This window comes from Gallinula chloropus (assembly GCF_964237585.1).
Source record: "Gallinula chloropus genome assembly, chromosome: Z".
NCBI classification, from domain to species: Eukaryota; Metazoa; Chordata; class Aves; order Gruiformes; family Rallidae; genus Gallinula; species Gallinula chloropus.
The window spans coordinates 952,037-971,974 of NC_140089.1; the positions used below are offsets into that span (position 1 = coordinate 952,037).

General features: G+C 54.1%; 1 protein-coding gene across 1 annotated transcript in view; it reads right to left on the reverse strand.

Annotated features, from left to right (window-relative positions):
• CAST (calpastatin) overlaps positions 1–19,938 on the reverse strand; it is a 109,683-nt gene that overhangs the window by 44,691 nt on the left and 45,054 nt on the right. The window contains exons 10-13 of the mRNA XM_084278940.1: positions 17,319–17,384; positions 11,818–11,889; positions 10,024–10,089; positions 4,264–4,335 (exon numbers count right to left, since the gene is read on the reverse strand). The gene's annotated coding sequence lies outside the window, so the exon portion shown is untranslated. The remainder of the gene's footprint in view (positions 1–4,263; positions 4,336–10,023; positions 10,090–11,817; positions 11,890–17,318; positions 17,385–19,938) is intronic.

Sequence of the window (19,938 nt, forward strand, 5' to 3'; positions counted from 1 at the left end):
TGCAATACCAGGAGCACCAGCAGTGTTCTCCACAGACTTCTCATGATTTCCACGTGCTACATGCCAGCAACAGCTCTGACAGCAGCAGCCCTGTGACTTCCCATCACGGTCTTGCTGCAAAACACCTTCAGACTCAGTATCTGTGTGCCACCACACACATCTGCTCCAAGGGGAACATGAAAAGGAAGCTACCAGACAGTCTGTTCAGATACTTTTCTGAATAACCTTAACATTGAGAGCTTCCAACCTTCACAGTACAACTGGTACCCCAGGAACAGATGATGTACACACTTCTGTGGACATTCCCAATCAGTACAGTGGTTTCAGGTGCCTTCTGCTGAAAAACACCTTCCTTCAAAGGAAAGGTGGCTGCACAGAGCTCACAAAATAAAACCTGGGTGATAACTGAGGGAGGTATATTGAAAAGAAAAAGATCCTAGCAAATATACTGACAGTAGAAATAACTTTTGATGATAAATTTGTGACAGAATCCCCAGCCTGCTGCAGAAACAGTAGGGAATTCACTTAAATATATTTGCTAATTGCTTTTTTTTTCCTTTCTTCTTCTTTTCCTATTTGATGCACAAGAAAGCTGACTGAATCCCCCTTTAAAACAGTGTTAAACTGGATGCCTGCTGAAGGTAACTAACCTTAAATTTCTGAAATTATTAAGATCAAGAAGCTTACTCTGAAAATATTCAAGGGTCAGTCGAGTCTGAAATAAAAACAGTTCTTACTGAACTTCCACTGGTTTCAAATTCTCCCAGCACTGCTTCAATAAACTGTCCCTGAAAGCAACACAGACAAGGATGCTCAGCTCACTAAGCTATAGCAGGCAGCAACAAAAGGAAAATAATTACTGAGAACTCATGAAAATCAGTGCCAGGAACTGCCACACTGTAAGCAGCAAAACCTGATTTGACAGCTAGAGCATTACCATATCAGAAAAGGGAAAGAAACACAGCTGGATCCAGCTGTGTTCAAGTGTTAGTGCCTTCTTTTAATAGCAATGATTGAACACTGAGCTAGAAATCGCCTTTCCTGTTGGTTCTGGAACTGGCAACAACAACTTAAAAGGCTGTAAAAGGAAACACAGCAGCACTGGCAGGGTAAGTTCTGCAGTGGAAGGAGGGTAGGTCAGTTTTTCCTCCTTACTGTTGCCTGCTAAGAACAGCAGTGATGACCTCCTGGTCTGTGCACCCTGAGACCTAATAGTACATGGCAAAGACTGCTCATGAGCAACCAGCAAATACTCCCCATGATCAGAACCTCACCCCAATCTAACTTCTCACTCCATTGATCTGACAGGGTATGTGATTGCTGAAAGCACCCTGGCAGCAAGTCACAGTCAAACAGCATGTCAAAAGCCAAGAAAGGCTTGTGATTAGATAGACAGATAGACAGATGGATGTCAGAACTTCAGCCTGGAGAAGAGAAGGCTGTGGGGGGACCTCACTGCAGCCTCCCCGTCCCTGAAGGGACCCCAGGAACAGGAGGGGAATGGGCTTGTTAAAGGGCAGAGACTGGCAGGACAAGGGGCTGGAGTGAAGCTGGAGGAGGGAAGGGGGAGAGGAGAGACTGGAGGGAAGTTCTGTGCAGAGAGAGTGGTGAGGGGCTGGAAGGGGCTGCCCAGAGAGGGGGTGGGTGCCCCGTCCCTGGGGGTGTCCAAGGCCAGGTTGGCTGGGGCCCTGGGTACCCTTTACTGACAGGCACCTCAGAATGTCCCAGAAACTGGAGGAGCACCAAGCACTGAATGAAATACACAGCCTGAGGGGTCATAACCTAAAGCAATTCCAAGCATGGAATAGAATGGCCCTGGCAATTCTATTCCATCTCACTTTCATTACACCACCTTCCCATTCCTACACTTGAAAGCATCACCCAAAATTGCACCTTGCACACTTAGTGTAACAGACATGATTACAGCAGGAAGAAGAGAGACAGGGAAAAAAAAAAACCCTTATATATGTGCTAGTTAGCAAATTAGATGAGAGCTTCCATGGGACTCTGCAGCTGGCAGCTGGCAGCAAGATTACACTGGAGACCACCCCATCCCCGACAGCTGCCATGGGAACCACACACTGACAACTACACCCAGCTTAACTCTCAAGAGAGTCTCTGGCAACCTGCAAGGAACACAGACAGAAGCAACAGAAACACTGGGCTGTCTTTAGCGACAGACAGAAGCACTGGAAGAATGGTACAACAGGTTTTGTATCTTTGTGTCATCCTTCAGTGGGTAGAAAGGAGAAATCACAGAATCACAGAATCACAGGGGTGGGAAGAGACCCCCAGAGCCCAGGGGATCCCACCCCTGCCCAAGCAGGGTCCCTAGGACAGGTCAGGGCTGGAATCTCTTCAGAGAAGGAGACTCCACACCCCCTGGGCAGCCTGTCCCAGGGCTCCCTCACCCTCACTGGGGAAAATAATTACTTGTGTAGCACAGAGGGATCTAGAGGGGTGCTTTATAAAAACATTAAAAAAACAGGAAATCCCATTCAAAGCCACAAACAATTCTTGCTGACAGATCTTTCAAAGGATGGGGTATCTCCAGATATGGAATACTGTAGGGGATACACCTGATTCCTCACTGTACTTCAGTTCAGGCTGATGAAGGATCAACCAGCCTCTCATTCTAGGGTTGAACAGGGGAGACAGAAACTCCCTGGCTCACGTGCCAGGGATGGAAGGCACCTCGAGGCAGATTCTGACAGGTGAGTTTGAACCCTAAAAGTGCACGATCACCAAGGCAGAGAACAAGATGCCAAAGCTAAAATGAAGACATCTGCCAGCTGCTTCACTTTACAAATACTGCTATGAGGATGAGCCCAGTCCTGGAACTGCAGCTGGACTGCATGCCAGAGGACTCCCCTCTTGAGCAGACTCCTCTCACAGTCTGAGATTCCTTACCTCAGACTCATATCCTTCCTTACCCACAGTGGTGAGATCCTCTGCAGGTGATTAATACCATGAAACAGTACTAATCCATGTAGCCACTCAGCATTATTACAAACATTGCATGCACATTTCCCTTAGACATAACCCACTGAGCAAGCCTGGCACAGCAGCTGGACCCAGCCACACCAGGGCTCTGTAAGAAGACAAGAGGTTCAACTCTGAACCTTGTTGCTCAGCAGGAGGGTCTCCCTTACTCTGCACCTCCAGCCTCTCTGTGTATCCATCTAACAAAAACTGAGTTAGAATCCAGTTATGTTCCTTGCAGTAATCAGTAAGGAGATCCTTGCCATCAGACTTACTGAACCTTGTCAAAGCACTTGTAAACAGTAAGTTCCGCCAAAGTTACTCCACTCTAATTGATATTTTACCTCATTAGAACATACTGAGGTTCCCTCTTTGAGTGGGGTGCATTCCTCTCACCCAGGACAAACATGTACCCATCACTTCACATGTGATCACCATCAGAGAGTGTGTTTTCAATGACCTATTTCATCACCCCACAAAACCTGAGCTCTCTTCATGTCACCCCTGCTTCTCTTCATGGGATGTCACCCACACTTTGATAGGCAGCTGATTTCAACAGCATCCCCTACACTAACTTCCTGAATGACAGGACTGCTCAGGGGCTGTGAAAGCAAAGACAGTTACTGGAGCCTCTGCCTCACCAGGTCCTGCTGAATAAACAGAATCCAAATGGACACTACCTAAGTGTGACAAAAACAACCACAGCCCCAGAGGTTTGCCACTGACACCAACAGGACCTGGATCTTTTACAAATAACTAGGGGACTAGTTCAGCCTGGAGAGGAGAAGCCTGAGAGTAGATCAATAGCTGAAGGGGGCCATGGGCAGCCTCTGCTCAGTGGAGCCCAGGGAGTTCCCCCCCAGTGTGGGGAAGAACTTCTTGGCGGTGAGGGTGAGGGAGCCCTGGGACAGGCTGCCCAGGGGGTGGGGAGTCTCCTTCTCTGGAGAGATTCCAGCCCTGACCTGTCCCAGGGACCCTGCTTGGGCAGGGGTGGGACCCCATGGGCTCTGGGGGTCCTTCCAATCCCCTGTGATCCTCTGGCTCACACCACACAAAAGTGCAGAACATTACCAAGTCTACTTCTCCAGAAGTCAGCACTGGCATTCTGCTGACCTGCCTTCCTTTTTCATTTCAATTCACTACAATTTCCAGCCAGACACAAGGAGCAGCTCAGCATCAATGAACGCTGCACACAAACCAGTAGCCATCCCACTGCAGGGAGTGAAGTCAATCATATCCCTTCATTGAAAAAACATGATTTTCCTTAAGCACACACATTACCTTAGCAGCAGAAGGGGTTCCACTTGTCTGTGTTTTGGGGGGGTTGCTGACATGAGCACTCACTGGTGGCTTCTACAAAGAAAAAGAGACATAACACATGTCAAACCCTGATGGAGAAAAGCCAAGTGCAACTGTAAAAATCCAGGAATTGAAACAAATGTCCATTGCAATGCTTCATGCAAGGCAAGTCATCTGAAAAAACAAGCTCTCCTATGTACCTTCTAGTTCAAGCTGACTCAGTTCAGACAGCCTGGCTCCTCCCAGAGCAGGCTGAGTTCTCTTGGCCTGGTTTATGGAGCACAGGTAAGCCTGAGCCCGTTCCTGGGGCAGAGCAACTCTGGTGTACTAACAGCTAAAGCAGCAGGAACCCCAGATACTTCACTGGAGGGTGTCAGGGAAAACAGGGGGTGTGACCCAGTGCTGCACAGGGGTAACTGAGTGACAACAGAGGTGGCCACATCACACTCCCAGCAGGGAAGTAAAGATGCAAAGGGAAGGGCAAAGTCAGGGCTTCTCCAGTTTCAAATATTCTTGCAGCCTTTGGGTGCTAAAAGGGAGATGATTTTAAGGGGGGGTGGGAAAAAAACAAGGGAAGAGAAACGGCAGACACAGTGAGATAAGAAGTCCCTGGGTCCCAGGTGGTTTCAATTTGTGGGAGTGTCTGGAAGGAGTATCAACATGGACTTGAACTATTTCTGCATCCCTGGCTTTGTTTTCCTTTTCATCTGCCACTGGCTACCGTTAGGGCAGAGAAATGGGACGTGGAAAGCTGTGGCCAGGCTCGGCACAGCAAACCTTGTCTTGCCATGTCCTGCATGGTCCTGCCTTCCTGCAGCCCCAGAGGTGTGATCTCTGGGATGGCTGTGAACCTCAGGCTCCCGTTCTGTGTGTCACAGAATCACACAATTGTGAGCAATAAATCCCAGTCCCAGGGTCATCTTGTAACAGGAACTGATTTGGTGTCCACCCTGGAACACGTCTGTAGAGGCAGAAAGCGTTGGGCACGTGGTGCTCCCAGCTTCACCTTGCTGTACAGGTGTTAAAATCAGGGTGTTACCAGCTCCCCCCAGGCAAGGCAGCTCTGGCACCTCTTCCCAAGAGATCCCAACTTCTCCCCCTCCACTTCCAGCCTGCCCTTCCTTACCTGCAGTGGCTGCAGCAGCAGAAGCCCCACTGCTCTGAGGGTGCAGCAGTGATCCCCCCGTGTTTAATAAAGGGAGATCAAATCAATACCCCTTGGATATGCAGGCTTGCCCAGGAGGACATGCATCAGGTGTTCATGTTGGACTGTGCCATTCACAGGCTCATGATGACACTGCACAGAGAATGCAGGTGGGACAGGGGCTTGAAGGTAAGCCCAGAATCCCATGGGGAAAGAACGTGCAGTCAGTGTCCAGGACGTGCTGCTGAGAGCCAGCAGCAGCGTTTCAGCTTCCACCCTCCAGCTCTCGCTCCAGAGCTGCTGGAGCAGCATCCCCTCTGCCTCTGCCTGTGGTGGGAAGGGCCTCACACCAGAGCAGCTCCCAGCCAGTACCAGAACGTGGCTGAAATGATGCTGTTTTACAGCTCCTTTCTGCATGCTGGCCAGAGAAGAACCAAAACACAGCAGGGAGGCAGGGAAGCAAGACCTGGATTCCTCAGAACCCCTCACTGTGTTCCTCCTCTGAGGACACCAGGTGTAGGGGGACAAAAGCCCAGGCAAACAACACCAGCTGAAATCAGTAATTTGGCACCAAAGGAGAAAGAAACCTCACAAGTGCTCCTGTCAGAGTTGCTCCTGCCCCTTGGAGCCAGAGCAGCAGAGGCGCCAGGGCAGAGGCACGAACACGATACGAAGGTGATGAAGGGCCTGGAGCATCTCCCCTCTGAGGAAAGGCTGAGTGAGCTGGGGCTGTTCAGCCTTGAGAAGAGAAGACTAAGGGGGGACGTAATCAGTGTTTATAATTACCCGATGCAGGGGAAATCAGCCAGCCCCTTTTCAGTGTCTGTGGGGACAGGACAAGGGGCAGTGGCTGCAAGTTGGAGCATGGGAAGAACTTTTCCCCAGTGAGGGTGAGGGAGCCCTGGGACAGGCTGCCCAGGGGGGTTGGAGTCTCCTTCTCTGGAGAGATCCCAGCCCCGCCTGTAGGCCTTTGTCACTGATATGAGCTGGGGAGCTGCTTTGGCAGGGGGGTTGGACCCGATGAGCTCTCGAGGTCCCTTCCAACCCCTACAATTGTGTGATTCTGTGACACACAGAACGGGAGCCTGAGGTTCACAGCCATCCCAGAGATCACACCTCTGGGGCTGCAGGAAGGCAGGACCATGCAGGACATGGCAAGACAAGGTTTGCTGTGCCGAGCCTGGCCACAGCTTTCCACGTCCCATTTCTCTGCCCTAACGGTAGCCAGCGGCAGATGAAAAGGAAAACAAAGCCAGGGATGCAGAAATAGTTCAAGTCCATGTTGATACTCCTTCCAAGCTTTCCCACAAATTGAAAGAAGGTGGGACCCAAGGACTTCTTATCTCACCGTGTCTGCCGTTACTCTTCCCTTGTTTTTTTCCCACCCCCCCTTGAAAACATCTCCCTTTTAGCAGCCAATAGTTTCCAAAGCACTAGTGCCTGGGAACCATCCCAGTCTGGGGGGAGGGCAAGGGTCAGCTGGAGATCCACCCCAGATTCTCCAGTACAGGAGAACCCCACCATCTCTCCCAGGACAGTACTGTGAAATGCAAACTGCTGAAAGCCTGGGAACCCCAGGAGGGAAAGAGAAGGCAGGACATTGCCACTCACACACTCTGCAGTGGGGTGCTGCACGCAGCTTCACTCAGGACCAGGGGGTCAGGAGACAGGGGAAAACAGAGGGCCAGAGGGGGAGAACAGAAGCACATCATTCACTGTCACTGGGAGGCAGGTGCACCCCAGCTGCTGATTTAGATGCTCAAGAAGTGTCTGATTCTCTTTAAAAGTGAGCTCAACAACTGTAAGGTTCTGAAAACCAAGGCAGAAAGAGTTCAGGCACATCCCTGTGACCTGACCCTTTGCCTCTGAGCACTCCCCAGTCCGACCCTAACACAAGCCCAGGACCCTGCCTGGGCAGGGGGGTGGACTCAATGCTCTCCTGAGGTCCCTTCCGAGCCCTGCAAGCCTGTGATTCTGTGACACTCCTGCTGTCAGCCCCAGAACCACCTGTGCTCTGACTCCTCCTAACACAACTGCAGCGTGCAGCTCTCTCCCTCCAGTGAATCCCTCTCCTGTCCCTACCAGACAGCGTGCACAGACACACATTCAGCTGCTCATCAGCAGACTAAAGGTTATGGGCACCTCTGTGAGCCACAGAACGCTGTGGGTTGGAGGGCACCTTAGAGATCATCTTGTTCCAGCCTAAAGCTGACCATTGCCTGGAGTGGTGTGTCCAGTGCTGGGCTCCCTGGGATCAACCAGCCAGGGATCTCCTGGAGAGAGTCCAGAGGAGGCTGCGAAGGGGATGAAGGGCCTGGAGCATCTCCCCTGGGAGGAAAGGCTGAGGGAGCTGGGGCTGTTCAGCCTGCAGAGGAGAAGCCTGAGAGGGGATCTGATCCTGAGCTCTGGGGGTCCCTCCCAGCCCCTGTGATCTGTGCTGATTCTGTGGTTCTGTGATTGTTTTTCGCTCTGCAGTTCAGACTGTGCAGGGCAGGGAGGAGGGAGGCTGCCTCATGCCTGGAGTGTTTCTGTTGCTGGGTGTCAGGAAGCCATGTCACTGAGGTATAAGGAAGAATCTCTTCCCTGGGAGGGGGGAGGCCCTGGCCCAGGGTGCCCAGAGAAGCTGGGGCTGCCCCGGGATCCCTGGCAGGGCTCAGGGCTGGGTTGGATGGGGCTTGGGGCACCCTGGGCTGGGGGGTGTCCCTGCCCAGCCAGGGCGTTGTGCACCTTGGCATTGCCTGTGAGGCATCCCAGCCCTGCCAGCTGCCTGCAGGAGCACTGTCCCCTGGGGCTGGAAGGCTGCTCCATACCAAGGGCAGTCTTCACTGTGGTGAGGGGACAAGGCTGAGGCAGGAGAGTGTCTGCTCCTTGGAGGGTACCTGGTGAGTGGAGCCCTGAGAAGAAAAGCCCTGCTGAGGAGGCTGTGATCAGAGCAGACCCAGCCCCTGGCACTGGTTCCCTGTGTGGATGTGCAAGTGTTTCTTCTCAGCTGGGGGGTGAGGAAAGGGAGGGGGAGAGCTGCCCAGAGACTGAGACCTGAGCAATTAGTGAAGGCAAGAGGCAGCCACAGACCTGGTGAGCTGCTGCAGGGAATGGGCTGTGCAGGAACTGCCCCAGGCCGGGGCTGTGCAGCTGCTGAGGCTGGAGGCTCAGGGGCTGCAGCAGGACTTGGTGGCACTAGGAAGGGGCTGTCAAGGTTTTGTGTGGGTTGCAAGAAGATTTATGAATGGAAAAGCCACCACTTTGCTCTTCCCTTTGCATCTTTACTTGCAGCCCTGCCTGGACGCCTGTGTGACTGATATGAGCTGGGGAGCTGCTTTGGCAGGGGGGTTGGACCCGATGAGCTCTCCAGGTCCCTTCCAAGCCCTACAATTGTGTGATTCTGTGACACACAGAACGGGAGCCTGAGGTTCACAGCCATCCCAGAGATCACACCTCTGGGGCTGCAGGAAGGCAGGACCATGCAGGACATGGCAAGACAAGGTTTGCTGTGCCGAGCCTGGCCACAGCTTTCCACGTCCCATTTCTCTGCCCTAACGGTAGCCAGTGGCAGATGAAAAGGAAAACAAAGCCAGGGATGCAGAAATAGTTCAAGTCCATGTTGATACTCCTTCCAGACACTCCCACAAATTGAAAGAAGGTGGGACCCAGGGACTTCTTATCTCACTGTGTCTGCCGTTTCTCTTCCCTTGTTTTTTTCCCACCCCCCCTTGAAAACATCTCCCTTTTAGCACCCAGAGGCTGCAAGAATATTTGAAACAGGAGAAGCCCTGACTTTGCCCTTCCCTTTGCATCTTTACTTCCCTGCTGGGAGTGTGATGTGGCCACCTCTGTTGTCACTCAGTTACCCCTGTGCAGCACTGGGCTGGGCACTGGGGAGGCCGCAGCTGGAGTGCTGGGCCCAGTGCTGGGCCCCTCACTGCCAGAAGGACATGGAGGGCCTGGAGCGAGTGCAGAGAAGGGCAACCAGGCTGGGGAAGGGGCTGGAGGGCAAATCCTCTGAGGAGCAGCTGAGGGAGCTGGGGGTGTTGAGCCTGGAGAAGAGGAGGCTGAGGGGAGACCTTCTCCCCACCTCCCCGCCCTGCCAGGAGGGTGCAGAGAGGTGGGCGATGGTCTCTGCAGCCAGGGGACAGGAGATGGGACAAGGGGCAATGGGCTCAAGCTGCCCCAGGGCAGGGTCAGCTCAGCTGGGAGGGAAAAGTTCTTCCCTGGCAGAGCTGTCAGGGCCTGGCCCAGGCTGCCCAGGGAGGGGCTGAGTCCCCAGCCCTGGGGGTGTTTAACAGAGGGGAGATGAGGTGCTCAGGGAGCTGGTTTAGCCCAGGACAGGGACGGGTGGACTCCAGGAGCTTAAAGGGCTTCTCCAGCCCAGTAACTCTGGGAAATGCAGAATCAGGATGGAAAATAAAAGCAGTATGCTCAGGGGGCTGCTCAGCAGCACAAGGCAAAACAACACACACACCTGCAGTGAGTAATGAGTGACTGTGGTCACCAGTCAGCTCTCTGAAAAGCACCACTCTGCCATCCAAAGACAAGAGTCTCTCTAGGGGGAAATAAGTGACCAAGTTTTCCCCTTTCTATGTTCACACAGGCCAATTTACCTCTGCCCCTTCTGCTTTCTTCTCTCCCGACGGGGAAGAGGCTCCACTTGCCTTCTTGTCACCGTGCTGTCAGTAGAAAGAAGAGATGTGGAGTTACTAAGACCTGAAATTACACCTTCAGCCTAGAGAAGACCCCCGTGTGTGATTCCTGTGGCATCTTTCATGGCCTCCAGCACTCTCCACCTCTTGCTTCCACTGACCTGATGTGTGACCCCGCTTGCTCCCACCTCTGACAACAGAGACACACAAAACCTTCCTCCACAGCATATTTCTTAACCAATAACAGGTAAAAAGCAAGAAGGGTTCCTCTGAACATGAAGTGCAACATCACCCAGGCACCAGCTGGTATCTCAGCTCCCGGGAGCTCCCAGAGCAACGGGGACACCTGAGAGTGAAGCTCTGTTACGTCGGGCTTGTTTCCTTAGGTAAAGGGAGATGATTCTGGATTATTCCAGACCCAGCTATTCCCTTCAAGGTGGGAAAATTCTACAGCTGAAGGAAGAAATAAAACTCCAGGAAAACCCCACAGTGTCTCTTTTCCAGTGGCTGTGATGCTGGGAAATAAAATTCCCAGACAGTTTCAGACAACCTCCAGCATTTCAGGTTGTTACACTGGGTCTGAGACACGCCTGAGATCCTGAACAAGGTTCACAACTGACAGGGCTTCCTCACGCTTCAGCTCTGCCTCTTCAGAGGAAGAACAGGCCCTGGGGATGATCTTTCCAGGTAGCAGACGAACTGACTCAGTGCCCCCAATCAAACTGGCAGCCCAGACACAATTAACCCAGTTCCCTGTGCTTGTCACTGCCAGAACCAGAGAACAGCCCCCGCATGCCAGGAACAGCCAGGGCAGTGAGGGGCTCTGGCTCTCAGCTGGGTGACTCCCGAGCCAGCACTGCCCAGGCTCAGGGGCCCCAGCTGCTGCCCAGCAAAGCTCTGCTGCACGGCCTGGACTCCCCTCCCCAGCCCGGCCATCACAGGGGGCCCAAACCCAGGTGCCTCCCTGCATCCAGCCCCTTCAGCTCACACAGCAGGCGTGTCTCTCTGCACACTGCATGTACTTTACTGCCCACATTCATTTGCTGCCTCACATCTGGACACAGCTGTAAAAGAAGCAACACCAACCACACCCCAGGGCACTTTTGTTCCTTTATCAAGCCAAGTGGCAGAGTGCAGGAGCTTTACCGGGCTGCCCCTGAGCGTGCCAGAGCTTTACCAGGGCTAAAGCCAGGGTCCCCCTTCCTCCCCAAGCCCATCTCCTCCTCCTCCTCCTCACCCCCAGACGGCATCACGAGGGCAGCCAGTGCCAGGATGGGGAAGGGAGCGGAGCGCTGTGTCCCAGTGGGGGGATGGAGCTCAGGGTGGCCCCTCTGGGCTATCACAGCTTCTCTGCTCTCCCTGGTTCCCAGCCCCAGCATCTCTGGGGCAGACACTGGGGCTGCAGCGTTCCCACAACCACCCTCTGAGCACAACATCAACTCCACGGCCCCCAGGGACCCCAGGACGGCCTCGCTGGTGGGAAGGACAAGGAACAGCTCAGACTGCATCATGGGATGCAGAGGGGAATGGGCAGCCCCTTCCCAGTGTCTGTGGGGACAGGACAAGGGACGATGGGCTCAAGTTGGAGCCCAGGGAGTTCCCCCCCAGTCTGGGGAAGAACTTCTTGCCGGTGAGGGAGCCCTGGGACAGGCTGCCCAGGGGGGGTGGAGTCTCCTTCCCTGGAGAGAGTCCCCTGTGATTCCAGGACAAGCCCTTCATTGAGAAGAGGTGGTTTTCCTTCAGCACACACATTACCTTAGCAGCAGAAGGGGTTCCATTTGTCTGTGTTTTGGGGGGGTTGCTGACATGAGCACTCACTGGTGGCTTCTACAAAGAAAAAGAGACATAACACATGTCAAACCCTGATGGAGAAAAGCCAAGTGCAACTGTAAAAAACCAGGAATTGAAACAAATGTCCATTGCAATGCTTCATGCAAGGCAAGTCATCTGAAAAAACAAGCTCTCCTATGTACCTTCTAGTTCAAGCTGACTCAGTTCAGACAGCCTGGCTCCTCCCAGAGCAGGCTGAGTTCTCTTGGCCTGGTTTATGGAGCACAGGTAAGCCTGAGCCCGTTCCTGGGGCAGAGCAACTCTGGTGTACTAACAGCTAAAGCAGCAGGAACCCCAGATACTTCACTGGAGGGTGTCAGGGAAAATAGGGGGTGTGCCCCAGTGCTGCACAGGGGTAACTGAGTGACAACAGAGGTGGCCACATCACTCTCCCAGCAGGGAAGTAAAGATGCAAAGGGAAGGGCAAAGTCAGGGCTTCTCCAGTTACAAATATTCTTGCAGCCTCTGGGTGCTAAAAGGGAGATGATTTTAAGGGGGGTTGGGAAAAAAACAAGGGAAGAGAAACGGCAGACACAGTGAGATAAGAAGTCCCTGGGTCCCAGCTGCTTGGAATTTGTGGGAGTGTCTGGAAGGAGTATCAATGTGGACTTGAACTATTTCTGCATCCCTGGCTTTGTTTTCCTTCACACCTGCCCTTGTTTACCGTTAGGGCAGAGAAATGGGACGTGGAAAGCTGTGGCCAGGCTCGGCACAGCAAACCTTGTCTTGCCATGTCCTGCATGGTCCTGCCTTCCTGCAGCCCCAGAGGTGTGATCTCTGGGATGGCTGTGAACCTCAGGCTCCCGTTCTGTGTGTCACAGAATCACACAATTGTAGGGGTTGGGAGGGACCTCGAGAGCTCATCGGGTCCAACCCCCCTGCCAAAGCAGCTCCCCAGCTCATATCAGTCACACAGGCGTCCAGGTGGGGCTGGGATCTCTCCAGAGAAGGAGACTCCACACCCCCTGGGCAGCCTGTCCCAGGGCTCCCTCACCCTCACTGGGGAAAAGTTCTTCCCATGCTCCAACTTGCAGCCACTGCCCCTTGTCCTGTCCCCACAGACACTGAAAAGGGGCTGGCTGATTTCCCCTGCATCGGGTATTTATAAACACTGATTACGTCCCCCCTTAGTCTTCTCTTCTCAAGGCTGAACAGCCCCAGCTCCCTCAGCCTTTCCTCAGAGGGGAGATGCTCCAGGCCCTTAATCACCTTCGTATCGTGTTCGTGCCTCTGCCCTGGCGCCTCTGCTGCTCTGGCTCCAAGGGCTTCCTGGGTCTTTGTGTTACTGGCAGCACCCGATGGGGAACACAGTGTTCCCTGGGTCCTGCTGCGGGTGGAGAGATCCAGGAGAGCTTCTGGGTCAGCCTGGGAGTCTACCCTGGGCACTGCTGGTGTCTGGGTGTGCAATGTGGCACTGAAAGGAGGGCAGGGAGTGTGCTCAGGGGATCTGAAGCCCCAGCTTAGGCTGTTTCACCAGACGTGGTGTGCAAGACCCCCCCAACACACCCTGCTGCAGTCATGCTGTACAGCCCTGTGTACAGCACAGGAGGGTGCTGAATAAAGACCTTACACCTGGCAAAGGGCTGTTGGGGAGGGGCAGGAGCAACTCTGACAGGAGCACTTGTGAGGTTTCTTTCTCCTTTGCTGCCAAATTACTGATTTCAGCTGGTGTTGTTTGCCTGGGCTTTTGTCCCCCTACACCTGGTGTCCTCAGAGGAGGAACACAGTGAGGGGTTCTGAGGAATCCAGGTCTTGCTTCCCTGCCTCCCTGCTGTGTTTTGGTTCTTCTCTGGCCAGCATGCAGAAAGGAGCTGTAAAACAGCATCATTTCAGCCACGTTCTGGTACTGGCTGGGAGCTGCTCTGGTGTGAGGCCCTTCCCACCACAGGCAGAGGCAGAGGGGATGCTGCTCCAGCAGCTCTGGAGCAAGAGCTGGAGGGTGGAAGCTGAAACGCTGCTGCTGGCTCTCAGCAGCACGTCCTGGACACTGACTGCACATTCTTTCCCCATGGGATTCTGGGCTTACCTTCAAGCCCCTGTCCCACCTGCATTCTCTGTGCAGTGTCATCATGAGCCTGTGAATGGCACAGTCCAACATGAACACCTGATGCATGTCCTCCTGGGCAAGTCTGCATATCCAAGGGGTATTGATTTGATCTCCCTTTATTAAACACGGGGGGATCACTGCTGCACCCTCAGAGCAGTGGGGCTTCTGCTGCTGCAGCCACTGCAGGTAAGGAAGGCCAGGCTGGAAGTACCTGTGTGCCAGGGCTCTCCTCCTCCTGCACACAGGATTCTGCCCAGGCTCCTGATCTCTCTAATCCAGTTCCCAGCCAAGCTGTGCTGGGTGACTCACGGGCTCTGCTGTTCCCGGGCTGTGGATGCAGCTGCACGGTGACTCTGGGTCTGAGGGTGTCCCAGGGATGAAGATACCCCCTTCCGTGGAGGGGGAGAAGGTGGGATCTCTTGGGAAGAGGTGCCAGAGCTGCCTTGCCTGGGGGGAGCTGGTAACATCCTGATTTTAACACCTGTACAGCCAGGTGAAGCTGGGAGCACCACGTGGCCAACGCTTTCTGCCTCTACAGACGTGTTCCAGGGTGGACACCAAATCAGTTCCTGCTACAAGATGACCCTGGGACTGGGATTTATTGCTCTGCTTAGGATGCTGTGGTCAGTATTCAGGAGAGCACACTGAGCTGATGGTGGCTTCAGTTGCCCTGCAGCCTGTCTCAGACAGGCTTTCTACAGGCCAGGGAAGAGTTTACTCCCTTCTTTCTCTTCTGCCCCTCCTGCCTGTGTCTCTAGGGCTGTTCCGCTGCCCCTGGGACAGAGACATGTTTGCAGGAACAGCTTTTTCCTGACTCTGTTTAACTGATTAACCCAAGTTCCTGCTCACAATAAGCTTTAATTTCACTCCCCCTAAGGCTGCCCACCACCCACATGGCCCCTGGGGATGAGCAGCAGCCCCCCTGCTCAGGCTGTGACGGTGCCTGTGTGGGCGGCATGTCACACCCCAGCAGGGACTCCTGCACTGAAACACCCCTCTGGAGGAGGCAGTATCTTCAGATCAATGGCATGAGCTTCAACAAGGCCAAATGCTGTGGTAAAGGCTTGGGGAAGAGTGGCTAAAAAGCTGCCTGGTGCAGAAGGGCCTGGGGATGTTGGTTGACTGCAGACTGATTATGAGCCAGCAGTGTGCCCAGGTGGCCAAGATCCCTAACGGCATCCTGGCTTGTATCAAAAATAGTGTGGCCAGTAGGTCTAGGGAGGTGACTGTGCCCCTGTACTCAGCATTGGTGAGGCTGCACCTCAAGTGCTGTGTCCAGTTTTGGGCTCTTCATTACAAGACATTGAGGTTCCTAGAGTGTGTCCAGACAAGGGCAACCAGGCTGGGGAAGGGGCTGGAGAGCAACATTACAAGGAGCAGCTGAGGGAACTGGGGTTGTTCAACCTGGAGAAGAGGAGGCTGAGGGGAGACCTCATCACCACCTGCAGTTAACTGAAAGGAGGGTCTAGAGAGGTGGGTGTTGGTCTCCTCACCCAAGCGATGTGAAAGGACAAGGGGGAAGAGCCTCAAGCTGTGCCAGGGCAGGGTCAGGTTAGACATTAGGAATAAGTTCTTCACTGAAAGGGCTGTTGGGCACTGGCACAGGCTGCCCGGGGAGGGGGTTGAGTCACCGACCCTGGAAGTATTTAAAAGACGGGCACAGAATCACAGAATCACAGAATCTTAGGGGTTGGAAGGGACCTCAAGAGATCATCGGGTCCAACCCCCCTGCCAAAGCAGGCTCGCTATCTCATATTACACAGATAGGCATCCAGACGAGACTTGAATATCTCCAGAGAAGGAGACTCAACCACCTCCCTGGGCAGCCCATTCCACTGCTCCGTCACCCTCACTGGGAAAAAGTTCTTCTGCATGTTGGTGCGGAACTTCCTGTGCTCCAGCTTGCAGCCATTGCCCCTGGTCCTGTCCCCACACACCACTGAAAAGGGGCTGGCCAAATCCCCCTGCATCCCAAGTCTAAGATATTTATAAACACTAATTAGGTCTCCCCTAAGCCTTCTTTTCTCCAGGCTGAACAGACCCAGCTTACTCAGCCTTTCCTCATATGGGAGATGTTCCAGGCCCCTAATCATCTTCGTGGCCCTTCTCTGGACTCTCTCCAGGAGATCCCTGTCTTTTTTATACCATGGAGCCCAGAACTAGACACAGTACTCCAGGTGGGGCCTGACCAACGCAGAGTAGAGAGGGAGGATCACTTCCTTCGACCTGCTGGACATACTCTTCCTGATGCATCCCAGGATCCCATTGGCTCTCTTCGCCACCAGTGTGCACTGCTGGCTCATGGCCACCCTGTCATCAACCAGAACCCCCAGGTCCTTCTCCACAGAGCTCCTTTCCAGCAGGTCATCCCCCAGCCTGTACTGATATAGTCGGTTGTTCCTCCCCAGGTGCAAGACTTTACACTTGCTCTTGTTGAACCTCATCTGGTTTCTCCCTGCCCAGCTCTCCAGCCTGTCCAGGTCTCTCTGGATGGCAGCGCAGTGTTCCTGCGTGTCAGCCAATCCTCCCAGCTTTGTATCATCGGCGTACTTGCTGAGGGTGGATGCTGTTCCCTCATCAAGGGCATCAATGAAGATATTAAACAGGACTGGGCAGACAAGGTGCTCAGGGATGTGGTTTAGTAGAGGACAGGTAGGGTTGGACTCAATGATCTCAAAGGTCTTTTCCAACCTAGTGATTCTGTGTGTCTATAGACAAGTGTTTGTTCTACAATACAGCACTGACCATACATTGGAAGCGTGTCAGGAGGCGGCCCAGATGTGCCACATCTGCAGCTAAGGGGGGATTTCTGTCTTTGGAAGAAAGCCAGGATGCAGACAAGGTGGAAGCAGTTCCAGTGCACTCCCTTCAGCTGCACTTCTGCACAGTCAAACAGCCCCCCCACCAGATGCATCCCAAAGTGCATCTGCACAGACACATCCCCTGGGGTCGTTACCATAAAGAGCTTGTGAAAGGATGGACAGAGCAAAGGCCTGGGGAGGGGACTGTGCCCCTGGGCTGGGCACTGGGGAGGCTGAGGGAGCTGGGCCCAGTGCTGGGCCCCTCACTGCCAGAAGGACAGGGAGGGAGCTGGTTTAGCACAGGACAGGGATGGGTGGACTCCAGGAGCTTAAAGGGCTTCTCCAGCCCAGTGACTCTGGGAAATGCAGAATCAGGATGGAAAATAAAAGCAGTATGCTCAGGGGGCTGCTCAGCAGCACAAGGCAAAACAGCACACACCTGCAGTGAGTAAGGAGTGACTGTGGTCACCAGTCAGCTCTCTGAAAAGCACCACTCTGCCATCCAAAGACAAGAGTCTCTCTAGGGGGAAATAAGTGACCAAGTTTTCCCCTTTCTATGTTCACACAGGCCAATTTACCTCTGCCCCTTCTGCTTTCTTCTCTCCCGACGGGGAAGAGGCTCCACTTGCCTTCTTGTCGCCGTGCTGTCAGTAGAAAGAAGAGATGTGGAGTTACTAAGACCTGAAATTACACCTTCAGCCTAGAGAAAACCCCCGTGTGTGATTCCTCTGGCCCACCCCAATGCAGCAGAAGGGAACAGTTTACCCTCTCCTGCTAACTGACCTGCTGGACAACGTCAGGGGAAATCACCCTGGGAAGTCAGCGCTTCCAGGGCAGGGGCTGTAACATCCCTCTGCCTGGAAAGGGCCTGGGAGCTCCTGAGCTCTCCGCTCCTTCCTGAGCACGGCAGCACTCTCTGGGCCTTGCTTTGGAAATGCTGCTACTCCTGCAGCCTCAGCAGAGACCCAGCAGCTCTCAGAGACACCATGATGTGTGCAATCACAGGCTCACAGGGACCCCCGAGCCCACGGGGTCCAGCCCCCTGCCAAAGCAGGGTCCCCAGGACAGGGCGGCTCACGAGCGGCCGCTCCAGCAGCTCAACTCTCCTCAGACCAGTAAGGTGCTGGCTACGCCCAGCCCTCCTCAGCCCACAGCAACCTGCTGCTCTGCCTGCTGCAGTCCTGTTGCTGCCATGCAGAACGTGAGCCCTCTCAACAGCTCCTGCACAGCTGCAGGTGAGGAAATGCAGCACCTCGGGCTTCCCCAAACCCCCGCATCTTTCACGGCCTCCAGCACTCTCCACCTCTTGCTTCCACTAACCTGATGTGTGACCCCGCTTGCTCCCACCTCTGACAACACAGACACACAAACCCTTCCTCCACAGCATATTTCTTAACCAATAACAGGTAAAAAGCAAGAAGGGTTCCTCTGAACATGAAGTGAAACATCACCCAGGCACCAGCTGATACCACAGTGTCTCTCCTCCAGTGGCTGTTATGCTGGGAAATAAAATTCCCAGACAGTTTCAGACAACCTCCAGCATTTCAGGTGGTTACACTGGGTCTGAGACACGCCTGAGATCCTGAACAAGGTTTACAACTGACAGGGCTTCCTCACGCTTCAGCTCTGCCTCTTCAGAGGAAGAACAGGCCCTGGGGATGATCTTTCCAGGTAGCAGACGAACTGACTCAGTGCCCCCAATAAACCTGGCAGCCCAGACACAATTAACCCAGTTCCCTGTGCTTGTCACTGCCAGAACCAGAGAACAGCCCCCGCATGCCAGGAACAGCCAGGGCAGTGAGGGGCTCTGGCTCTCAGCTGGGTGACTCCCGAGCCAGCACTGCCCAGGCTCAGGGGCCCCAGCTGCTGCCCAGCAAAGCTCTGCTGCACGGCCTGGACTCCCCTCCCCAGCCCTGCCCATCACAGGGGGCCCAAACCCAGGTGCCTCCCTGCATCCAGCCCCTTCAGCTCACACAGCAGGCGTGTCTCTCTGCACACTGCATGTACTTTACTGCCCACATTCACTTGCTGCCTCACTTCTCCTCTATCCCCACTTGTGGAAAGATGGGTTCAGAGCAGGTCAGGAGAAGCCATGAGTTGAGTATCTGGCTGAAAGGCTGGTGTCGGCACAAGAACTGTGGGTTTTTGATCAAGGAACGATGCACTCTGCTCCTGGCATGAGTACTGCCTATGGGGCTCCCCTGTCTCACAGGGGGAAGCAGATCCTTGCCCAGGAGATGGCAGGGCTCATTGATAGGGCTTTAAACTACTTAGGAAGGGGGAGGGGATACAGCAAGGCTTGCTAGTCTAGGGCAAGTAGCCCCCATAGGAACTTCTATGGACCCCTCAGAGGAGGTAGCATGGCCGACTCCCCTTCCGGAACCTGCTAATGTCCCTCTAGGAGGCAGTGGGGGAAAGCTTCAGATTCCTCACAGAGGTCTGAGGGAGGGCTCCTCAGAAAAGGGCTTGAGCCAGAAAGCCCAGCTGAAGTGTCTTTACACCCATGCACACAGCACGGGTAATAAGCAGGAGGAGCTGGAAACCCTGATGTCACTGGAAAATGATGATCCAGTTGCAATCAGGGAAACATGGTGGGATGATTCCCACAGCTGGAACACCCCCTAGGAGGGTATCCCTCTTTAGAAGGGATAGGCTGGGAAGGAAGGGTGGGGGGGTTGCCCTCGATGTTCAAGAGTGGATGGACTGTGAGGAGCTCTCTCTGGAAGGTGGCCAGGAGCAGGGTGAGAGCCTGTGGGTCAGGATTAGGGACGGGGCTAATAAAGAGCAGCTGGTGACAGGGGTCTACTCCAGGCCACCTGGTCAAGCAGAGACTACCGATGAGGCTTTCCCCCTTCAGCTGCAGGAGGCACCCCGGTCACAGGCACCCGTCCTGATGGGGACTTGAACCACCCGGGTATCTGCTGGGAAAACCACCCGGCGAGCTGCAGGAGGTCCAGGAGGCTCTGGAGTGTGTAGATGGTAACTTTCTGGTTCACATAGTGGATAGACCCACCAGAGGCGAGGCACGGCTGGACCTGGTGCTCACCAGTGTGGGGGAGATCAGTAAAGGTCTGAAGGTTGGAGACAGCCTGGGCTGCAGTGACCGTGCCCTGGTTGAGTTTGTAGTCTCAAGGAATGTGGGCCTGGCCAAACGTGGGACCAGGACACTGAACTTTAAGAGAGCAAACTTTAGGCTGT